Source organism: Aegilops tauschii, chromosome 5 (assembly GCF_002575655.3).
Source record: "Aegilops tauschii subsp. strangulata cultivar AL8/78 chromosome 5, Aet v6.0, whole genome shotgun sequence".
NCBI lineage: Eukaryota > Viridiplantae > Streptophyta > Magnoliopsida > Poales > Poaceae > Aegilops > Aegilops tauschii.
Window position 1 is genome coordinate 456,155,791 of NC_053039.3, and position 11,194 is coordinate 456,166,984.

The following is an 11,194-nucleotide window of genomic DNA, read 5'->3' on the forward strand; positions in this document are numbered from 1 at the left end:
GGTTTGGATCCTTCCGATCTATGTTATTCTTTATCGGCGGCGGTTACTGTTCTGGGGTGCTGGTCCTATGGGGCCTTAGCACGACGACTTCCTGACTGTCTACTACAACAAGTTGTGCCCGACTCCGGCGATGGAGGGGCGATGACGGTGGCGCGCCTTCGGCTCGCTTTAGTGCTTGTAGTCGTTGCTAGGTGGCCTACGAATCTGGATGTAATTTTTATTTCTGGTATTCATTGTACTGTCATGATTGAAGATGAATAAATTGGAAGTTTTTCAAAAATAAAAGAAGAAGTGAAAGGACCAATAATCATCACAACAGCTAGGGTGGCCGATAGTTACCACTGTTGCGCCGTGTATAGGGGTCTTGAGTTTGAATCGCGACTGGCGCACAGTCTTTTAGTCTTAACAGAAGAGGAGAAAAAAGAGTCTAAAATGGGCCGGCCCATGGCGTGGGGGGGGGGGGGGGGGGGGGGGGTTGTGCACTGATTGGGGAGTTCCCCTATGACGAGCACTTAAGGCCTATTTGAGGGCCATTTTTGCATCAAATGGGCATAGTCCGGTAAGCCCATACACCATACCAAACAAGTAAAAGTAGGTCGGCTTAGGAACTTTTTGGCCTATACACTCTTCATGCATGCTATTAAACACACCTAAGGTGCTAGTTGCGTCAACTAGCACCCACGTGCATGCTTGGTTAGGCCAGCCCAATAAGTACACTCAACAGCTCGTTGGGCCCCATCGCTCGACCAACAAAAGAAAAAACCCGCTCGATGGTCTGCGCTCGGTTGTTCATGGACAGTTTGACCATTGACCCTTTGACAACAACATTATATTTTGATCTTGTTAACTGTTGACTTTTTAACATTTGAAAAAATCACGAATTTGAAAAAGTTCATAAAATTTCCAAATTCATGAATTTGAAAAGTTTGCATATTTGAAAAGTTCATAAATTTTTAAGAAGATGAAATTTTGAAAAAGTTATTGAATTCAAAAGGAGTTCACAAATTCAAAAAAATCACGGATTTGAAAAATGTTCATGAATTAGAAAAGGTTCATTTGAAAAAAAATTGATGAACTTCAAAGTTCTAAAAATTTGAAAAATGCTTATGAATTTGGACAAAGTTCATGAATTTTAAAAAATTGTGAAATAAAGAAAAGACAAAGCCGAGTGAAACCAGGGAAACAAAGACATAAAAGAAAATAAATCTGTTGGGAAGCTTCCTAAAACCGAGAGGGGGCATCTGAAAACCGAAACTCAGAATGCCTTGATGGGTCAGCCCATTACAAAAGAATTGAAGTGAGGGGGTGTGCGCCACAAACGGTTAAAGCTATAAAGGCACCAAATAGGGTTTGGGGATCATGGATGCACTAGACTTATGTAAAATAAACACAATAGCAGTCCCTTGTGCTTGTTTGCACCATGAACTTTGGAAACTAGTTTCCTATTAAAACAAAGTTAGTTCCATGTTATTCTGTATATATTGAATTTGTACAACCAGCAGTAAGCCCAATTATGATGACAATATCATGCTAAACTAATACAATGGAACAAATGTCTTCTAGTCTATTATGTGTTGATAACTTGGTTGGGTTCATTGGAATTATGTTTCCCCGTTCTGGAAAGGGGAAAACAAGCCACTATTAGGGAAAACCTTATACACAGAATCTTACCAGCAGCGCAGGTCAAAAAGAGACGCTACTGCTAAATATCCGTAGCGCGGGAACAAATCAAGCGCTACTGCTACTCAGTTAGCAGTAGCGCGGCAAGATGGAACCACGTTGCTACTAAAATCGACTGACAGGACCCGCCACCCTCAGTTTAGCAGTAGCGCGCTCCTGCTACCCGCGCTCCTGCTAAAGTAATAGAAGTAGCGCGCTTTCTTTGCCGGTCGCTACTGCTAATTTTGAAACTGGCCACATGGTGGGCCCCGCTTAGTAGTAGCGCGTGTGCTGAAAGCGCGCTGCTGCTATGTTCTTAGCAGTAGTGCGCTTTACGACCCACACTACTGCTAAGACGCAGCATAATACCACCTTTTCCCTCCCCCTCCCCTCCCCACTATCCTCTCTTCCTCACTTTCCCCTACCTCCCACCTCCTCTCTCCCTCAGTTTGCTTCTTCCTCAATACTTCTCCCCCAATTACTCTCCCTCTTTATTACTCCTAGCTAACTACACCACCTCCATTAATGCATCTCCTTTCTCTTTTTCCTTCCCCCTCCACTAGTTGAAGTTGTCTCTCCTCCCAAATAAGCTAGCTAGGTAGATGTAGCATTTAGTGAAGTGACCTATGTACCCCCTAACTAGATCTAGCCTTGTCAAGAAGAGCTTTGTCCACTTTTGATCTCCCTATACTACATCCATATCCACCGCGTGTGCTCCATCTCGAGAGATAGGTGATTAAGAATTCATGCTTTTGCAAGAATGGAAATATGTGTATGTGTGTGCGATATGACATAATCGGGCAATATGATGGAAATTGTGTGTGTGACATGAGTTGACGTCGAATTGTGCTTGTGAGTTGCCTATGTTTTGCCGAAAAGTTGACTTATTTCCGTTTCGGCGAATTCCAGGCAAACTCTAGATCTATATGTCCTATTTTTAGGGAAGGTCATGCCGAATTTTTGTATGAATTTGATGCATGCATGCATTTTTATAATCAATTTGTTTATTATTACCGTGTAGGCGTTCATGATGGTCAGTGGAACGATGGTGGACAGTTGGTTGCAGTCGGCGGTGCAGGACATGAAAGAAAATAACCTGACAGAGGTTTTATGTCCGTGTCAAAGATGCAAAGGAATAGTTTGGCTCGACCCCTATGACGATGGTCATGTCGAAGCGCACCTTCTCATGACTGGTTTCATGGATGGCTATACTCAGTGGATAATTGAAGATGAGGATGATGATGTTGAGGACGCCGACCGGGCAGGCAATGACGACACGGGGCAAGACGAAGAGATGATCGATAATGCCAGCGGGGAAGAGGCCGGACATGGCGGCGGAGAAGGGGCTCGACATGGCGGAGGAGAAGGGGCCGGACATGGCGGCGGAGAAGGGGCCGGACATGGCGGCGGAGAGAACGTGGAATCCATGCCGCAGAGTTCATCGATACTAACTTCAATCGTGTGGGACCCTCATGTTCAAGCACTGCTTCGCAAGGAGACGAGTACTAAGAGAGCTGCTTCTAGAGAGGAGGCTAAGCTGCAGCAACTGGTGGTAGACTCGAACACTCCATTGTATGATGGTTGCAATCCTAAGGTGACCCGCTTGAGTTTCACGCTCCAACTCCTGAAGACGGAGGCTAAAAACAAATGGACCAACACTAGCCTCGATGAGCATCTCAAGTACCTAAAGGATGTTCTTCCCACAGGGAATCTATGTCCTACTAGTGTGGATGAGGCCAAGAAGATCGTGTGCCCTCTTGATCTGCCGCGCGTTAGATACCATGCATGGATCAACGATTGCATAATTTATCGGAAGGAGCACGCGGAAAACAAGCTGTCCGGTGTGCAATGCTTCTCGATACAAGAAGGCCGGGAAGAAATCTCCCCAGAAATTTGTATGGTACTTACCGATCACTCCCCGTCTCTAGCAGTATTTCGTAGATCCCAAGGAAGCAAAGCTCATGCGCTGGCACGCGGATAGGAAGAAGCCCGGCGATGGAGATGATCCGAAGCTGAGACACGTCAAGGATGGAAGCCAGTGGAGAGCGTTGAACGGCTTCTATCGGTATTTCGAAGGTGATGCAAGGAACATCGTGCTCGGCGCGTGTACCGATGGCATGAATCCACTTGGCAAACAGAACACCAACCATAGCACATGGCCAGTGTTTGTATGGATGTACAACCTCCCCCCTGGTTGTGCATGAAGTCGAAGCACATTCACATGTGCATGCTGATTCAAGGGCCGAAACAACCGGGAAATAATATTAATCTGTATCTGGGGCTACTTCTTGAGGAGTTAGACACGTTATGGAAAACACCGGCCAAGACATGGGACGCCAGCAAAGGCGAGTATTTCTACATGAGAGCCGCGCTGATCACGACGGTGCACGACTATCTCAGTTACGGATATGTCGCAGGCCAGGTGTGCCATGGATATTGCGGATGCACGCGGTGCATGGATGATACGACGTCACAGCAGCTAACGTCAAGGAAAGATGGCGGGTCTGGGAAAATCGTGTACATGGGGCATCGAAGATGGCTCGATCAGGACGACCCGTGGAGAAACCGTGGAGATCTATTCAATGGTCACGCTGAGCATCGAGGACCTCCACGTAAGCGGAGCGGCGCCGAAATCGATGAGCTGTTGAAAAACTGGGAACAATGCCCCGCGCCAGGAGAGACGATGAAAAAGGCGCCGGAGCCGCCGCTGAAGGTATGGAAGACGAGGTATGTGTTCTGGGACTTGGAGTACTGGCACAAACTCGACACACCTCATTGCCTTGATCAAATGCATATCTGTAAGAATGTCCTTGAGAGCTTGCTCGCGACACTGACGAACATGCCGGATAAGACCAAGGATGGGCCGAAGGCAAGAAAAGACTTGCAAGATTTGGAAATCAGGGAAGATCTGCACATGCCGCCCCGTAAAAAGTCAGACGAGACAGAGACGGAGACAGAGGCGCGGGAGAAGAAGGGCAAAAAAGTAAAGGAAGAGGATTAGTGCCCCCCTTCTTGCTTCACCTTAAGTCAGGCTAAGATCGATCAATTCTTTAAGTGCCTTACCGGAGTCAAAGTTAGTTCCGGTTACTGTGGCAAGATAAGCAGATATCTAGACACGGACAAGAAAAGGTTCAGCTGGATGAAGTCCCATGACTGTCATGTGATGATGATGCAGATACTACCTATTGCCCTTAGAGGGATAATGGACAAGCACGTCCGTGACACGCTTATTGGTCTCTGCAACTTTTTTTATGTCATCTCTCAAAAGTCGATCAGTGTGAAATAGCTTCGAAGGCTACAGGAAGAGATCGTTGTGATACTGAATAAGCTTGAGATGTACTTCCCGCCCGCGTTCTTTGACGGTGGTGCATCTGTGTGTCCATATTGTGGACGACAAAATAGACCTGGGGCCGTCATTCCTACACAACATGATGCCGTTTGAGAGGATGAATGGGATCATCAAAGGATTCGTTCGTAACATGTCCCTTCCGAATGGAAGCATCGTCCAGGGCTATCGTACACAAGAGTGCATCTCTTTTTGCGAGAATTTTCTATATGGCACAGACCAGCCGCCTGGTGTTGGTGTTGGTTTGCCCGTTAACAAGCACGATGGGAGGCTCGAAGGAGAAGGTCACTCCAACGGTCGCAGGGAACTGCACGTGGCATACTCAGATCGACGCAACGACTTTGACAAAGCAAACTTGGTAGTGCTACAACACCTAGATGAGGTAGATCCTTTCGTGGCACTGCACAAAGAAATTATCACAAAGAAGTATCGTGACCGGGGGGTATGCAGGACGGACACCGAAGTTACTGGAGCACAACTCCATTTTCCTGCATTTGTTCAAAAAGCATATTATTGCTAATCACCCGGAAGAGGGATCTAAGGACGGATTGCTCATATACGCCTTAGCACATGGCCCCTCGCCCAACCTCGTCACCTATCAGTCATACGATATCAATGGATACACGTTCTACACGGAGACCAGAGATATGGATAGTGATGATCAGAACTCAGGGGTGACGATGGAATGCATGACCGGCAGCGACAACGGTGCAACTGAGAGATTTTATGGAAGGGTTGAGGAGATCTGGGAGCTTGACTACTCTGGACTGCACAACGCGACGATGTTCCGTGTTAGATGGGCTAAGAATGTCGAAAGAGAAAACCGGTATTTCACTACCATGGCTATACCCGACGCCAAGAGCGCTACCGTGAATGCTATCGCAAAAAACGAGCCATGGGTACACGCTAAGCACGTGACACAATGCTTCTTCATAACCGACCCACGCAATCCCATCCGTGTTGTCGTGAGGAGAGGCAAAAGGAACGTCATTGGAATGGATGGAGTCGCCAACGAGGAAGACTACGACCAGTACGGCAACCCAATGAGGGAAGATGACGATGACGATGAAGTATACGTCAAAAGAAGAATCAATACTACATTACCTAAGAAAAATTGTACTCCATGGAAAAGGAAAAGTCACAATGAGGGGCTCAATTATTCTTCAACGAACAAGAAGGGAAAGAAGCTCACTCAAAAACGAAAACGTCAACGCTGAGGAACCGTATGTTATCGGTCAAATGATGTAATATATATGTTCCTATTTTGTGTACACACTTAGCCATTATGCATGGGTCAAATGATGTAATATATATGTTCCTATTTTGTATACATACTTAACCGTCAAACGATGCAATATATATCGCCTTAGTTATATACATTGTATCACCTTCCCTTCGTTCACTGCTCTCGGAAAAAAGGAAAAGAAAAGTGAGAGAAAATAAAGGAAAAGAAAATAGAAGAAACAAACAGGAAAACTACTATAGGTACTGGTTATAGCAGTAGCGCTTTTCTGAAAAAGAGCTACATCTAGTAAAACTAGCAGTAGCGATTTTCGTATAAAAACGCTATAGCTACATGTAATAGCAGTAGCGCTTTTAGGATAAAAGCGTTATAGCTAACTTAGCTATAGCGCGTTTGTCCGAAACGCGCTACTGCTACGTCAACTTAATGAAGAAAATATGCCCTAGAGGCGACAATAAAGTTATTATTTATTTCCTTATATCATGATAAATGTTTATTATTCATGCTAGAATTGTATTAACCGGAAACATAATACTTGTGTGAATACATAGACAAACAGGGTGTCACTAGTATGCCTCTACTTGACTAGCTCGTTGATCAAAGATGGTTATGTTTCCTAGCCATTGACATGAGTTGTCATTTGATTAACGGGATCACATCATTAGGAGAATGATGTGATTGACTTGACCCACTCCGTTAGCTTAGCACTCGATCGTTTAGTATTCTGCTATTGCTTTCTTCATGACTTATACATGTTCCTATGACTATGAGATTATGCAACTCCCATTTACCTGAGGAACACTTTGTGTGCTACCAAACGTCACAACATAACTGGGTGATTATAAAGGTGCTCTACAGGTGTCTCCGAAGGTACTTGTTGGGTTGGCGTATTTCGAGATTAGGATTTGTCACTCCGATTGTCGGAGAGGTATCTCTGGGCCCACTCGGTAATGCACATCACTATAAGCCTTGCAAGGGATGATGTATTATAGAACGAGTAAAGAGACTTGCCGGTAACGAGATTGAACTAGGTATTGAGATACCGATGATCGAATCTCGGGCAAGTAACATACCGATGACAGAGGGAACAACGTATGTTGTTATGCGGTCTGACCGATAAAGATCTTCGTAGAATATGTAGGAGCCAATATGGGCATCCAGGTCCCGCTATTGGTTATTGACCAGAGAGTTGTCTCGGTCATGTCTACATAGTTCTCGAACCCGTAGGGTCCGCACGCTTAACGTTCATTGATGATATAGTACTATGAGTTATGTATGTTGGTGACCGAATGTTGTTCGGAGTTTTGGATGAGATCACGGATATGACGAGGAACTCCGGAATGGTCCGGAAGTAAAGATTGATATGTGGATAGTAGTGTTTGATCTCCGGAAAGGTTCCAGAATCCATCGGAAGGGGTTCCGGATGTTTCCCGAAATGTTTGGGCACGAGAACACTTTATCTGGGCCAAAGGGGAAAGCCCATGAGGTTTTTGGAAAGCGCAAAAGGAAGTTTTGCGGAGTCCAGGGGCCAGACGCCAGGGTCCCCGGCGTCTAGGTCCAGACGCCGGGAACCCTGGCGTCTGGCCCTGGAGTCCGAGAAGGACTCTTGCCTTTCGGGTGAAACCGACTTTGTGGAGGCTTTTACTCCAAGTTTCGACCCCAAGGCTCAACATATAAATAGAGGGATAGGGCTAGCACCCAAGACACATCAAGAAACACCAAGCCGTGTGCCGGCAACCCCGTCTCCTCTAGTTTATCCTCCGTCATAGTTTTCGTAGTGCTTAGGCAAAGCCCTGCGAAGATTGTTCTTCACCAACACCGTCACCACGCCGTCGTGCTGCCGGAACTCATCTACTACTTCGCCCCTCTTGCTGGATCAAGAAGGCGAGGACGTCACCGAGCCGAACGTGTGCAGAACTCGGAGGTGTCGTGCTTTCGGTACTTGGATCGGTCGGATCGTGAAGATGTACGACTACATCAACCGCGTTGATATAACGCTTCTGCTTACGGTCTACGAGGGTACGTAGACAACACTCTCCCCTCTCGTTGCTATGCATCACCATGATCTTGCGTGTGCGTAGGAAATTTTTGAAATTACTACGTTCCCCAACAGTGGCATCCGAGCCTGGTTTTATGCGTAGATGTCATATGCACGAGTAGAACACAAGTGAGTTGTGGGTGATATAAGTCATACTGCTTACCAGCATGTCATACTTTGGTTCGGCGGTATTGTTGGATGAAGCGGCCTGGACCGACATTACGTGTATGCTTACGTGAGACTGGTTCTACCGACGTGCTTTGCACAGAGGTGGCTGGCAGGTGTCAGTTTCTCCAACTTTAGTTGAACCGAGTGTGGCTACGCCCGGTCCTTGCGAAGGTTAAAACAGCACCAACTTGACAAACTATAGTTGTGGTTTTGATGCATAGGTAAGAACGGTTCTTGCTAAGCCCAGTAGCATCCACGTAAAACTTGCAACAACAAAGTAGAGGACGTCTAACTTGTTTTTGTAGGGCATGTTGTGATGTGATATGGTCAAGACATGATGCTAAATTTTATTGTATGAGATGATCATGTTTTGTAACCGAGTTATCGGCAACTGGCATGAGCCATATGGTTGTCGCTTTATTGTATGCAATGCAATCGCCCTGTAATGCTTTACTTTATCACTAAGCGGTAGCGATAGTCGTAGAAGCATAAGATTGGCGAGACGACAATGATGCTACGATGGAGATCAAGGTGTCGCGCCAGTGACGATGGTGATCATGACGGTGCTTCGGAGATGGAGATCACAAGCACAAGATGATGATGGCCATATCATATCACTTATATTGATTGCATGTGATGTTTATCTTTTATGCATCTTATCTTGCTTTGATTGACGGTAGCATTATAAGATGATCCCTCACTAAATTATCAAAGTATAAGTGTTCTCCCTGAGTATGCACCATTGCGAAAGTTCTTCCTGCTGAGACACCACGTGATGATCGGGTGTGATAGGCTCTACGTTCAAATACAACGGGTGCAAAACAGTTGCACACGCGGAATACTCAAGTTAAGCTTGACGAGCCTAGCATATAACAAATATGGCCTCGGAACACGGAGACCGAAAGGTCGAGCATGAATCATATAGTGGATATGATCAACATAGTGATGTTCACCGTTGAAACTACTCCATCTCACGTGATGATCGGACATGGTTTAGTTGATATGGATCACGTGATCACTTAGAGGATTAGAGGGATGTCTATCTAAGTGGGAGTTCTTAAGTAATATGATTAATTGAACTTAAATTTATCATGAACTTAGTACCTGATAGTATCTTGCTTGTCTATGTTGATTGTAGATAGATGGCCCGTGCTGTTGTTCCGTTGAATTTTAATGCGTTCCTTAAGAAAGCAAAGTTGAAAGATGATGGTAGCAATTACATGGACTGGGTCCGTAACTTGAGGATTATCCTCATTGCTGCACAGAAGAATTACATCCTGGAAGCACCGCTGGGTGCCAGACCTGGTGCAGGAGCAACACCAGATGTTATGAACGTCTGGCAGAGCAAAGCTGATGACTACTCGATAGTTCAGTGTGCCATGCTTTAAGGCTTAGAACCGGGACTTCAACGACGTTTTGAACGTCATGGAGCATATGAGATGTTCCAGGAGTTGAAGTTAATATTTCAAGCAAATGCCCGGATTGAGAGATATGAAGTCTCCAATAAGTTCTACAGCTGCAAGATGGAGGAGAATAGTTCTGTCAGTGAGCATATACTCAAGATGTCTGGGTACTGCAATCACTTGATTCAACTGGGAGTTAATCTTCCGGATGATAGCGTCATTGACAGAATTCTCCAATCACTGCCACCAAGCTACAAGAGCTTCGTGATGAACTATAACATGCAAGGGATGGATAAGACGATTCCCGAGATCTTCGCAATGCTAAAGGCTGCGGAGGTAGAAATCAAAAAGGAGCATCAAGTGTTGATGGTCAATAAGACCACCAGTTTCAAGAAAAAGGGCAAAGGGAAGAAGAAGGGGAACTTCAAGAAGAACAGCAAGCAAGTTGCTGTTCAGGAGAAGAAACCCAAGTCTGGACCTAAGCCTGAGACTGAGTGCTTCAACTGCAAGCAGACTGGTCACTGGAAGCGGAACCGCCCCAAGTATTTGGCGGATAAGAAGGATGGCAAGGTGAACAAAGGTATATGTGATATACATGTTATTGATGTGTACCTTACTAATGCTCGCAGTAGCACCTGGGTATTTGATACTGGTTCTGTTGCTAATATTTGCAACTCAAAGCAGGGGCTACGGATTAAGCGAAGATTGGCTAAGGACGAGGTGACGATGCGCGTGGGAAATGGTTCCAAAGTCGATGTGATCGCGGACGGCACGCTACCTCTACATCTACCTTCGGGATTAGTTTTAGACCTAAATAATTGTTATTTGGTGCCAGCGTTAAGCATGAACATTATATCTGGATCTTGTTTGATGCGAGACGGTTATTCATTTAAATCAGAGAATAATGGTTGTTCTATTTATATGAGTAATATCTTTTATGGTCATGCACCCTTGAAGAGTGGTCTATTTTTGTTGAATCTCGATGGTGGTGATACACATATTCATAGTATTGAAGCCAAAAGATGCAAAGTTGATAATGATAGTGCAACTTATTTGTGGCATTGCCGTTTAGGTCGTATCGTTGTAAAGCGCATGAAGAAACTCCATACTGATGGACTTTTGGAACCACTTGATTATGAATCACTTGGTACTTGCGAACCGTGCCTCATGGGCAAGATGACTAAAACGCCGTTCTCCGGAACTATGGAGCGAGCAACAGATTTGTTGGAAATCATACATACAGATGTATGTGGTCCAATGAATGTTGAGGCTCGCGGCGGACATCGTTATTTTCTCACCTTCACAGATGATTTAAGCAGATATGGGTATATCTACTT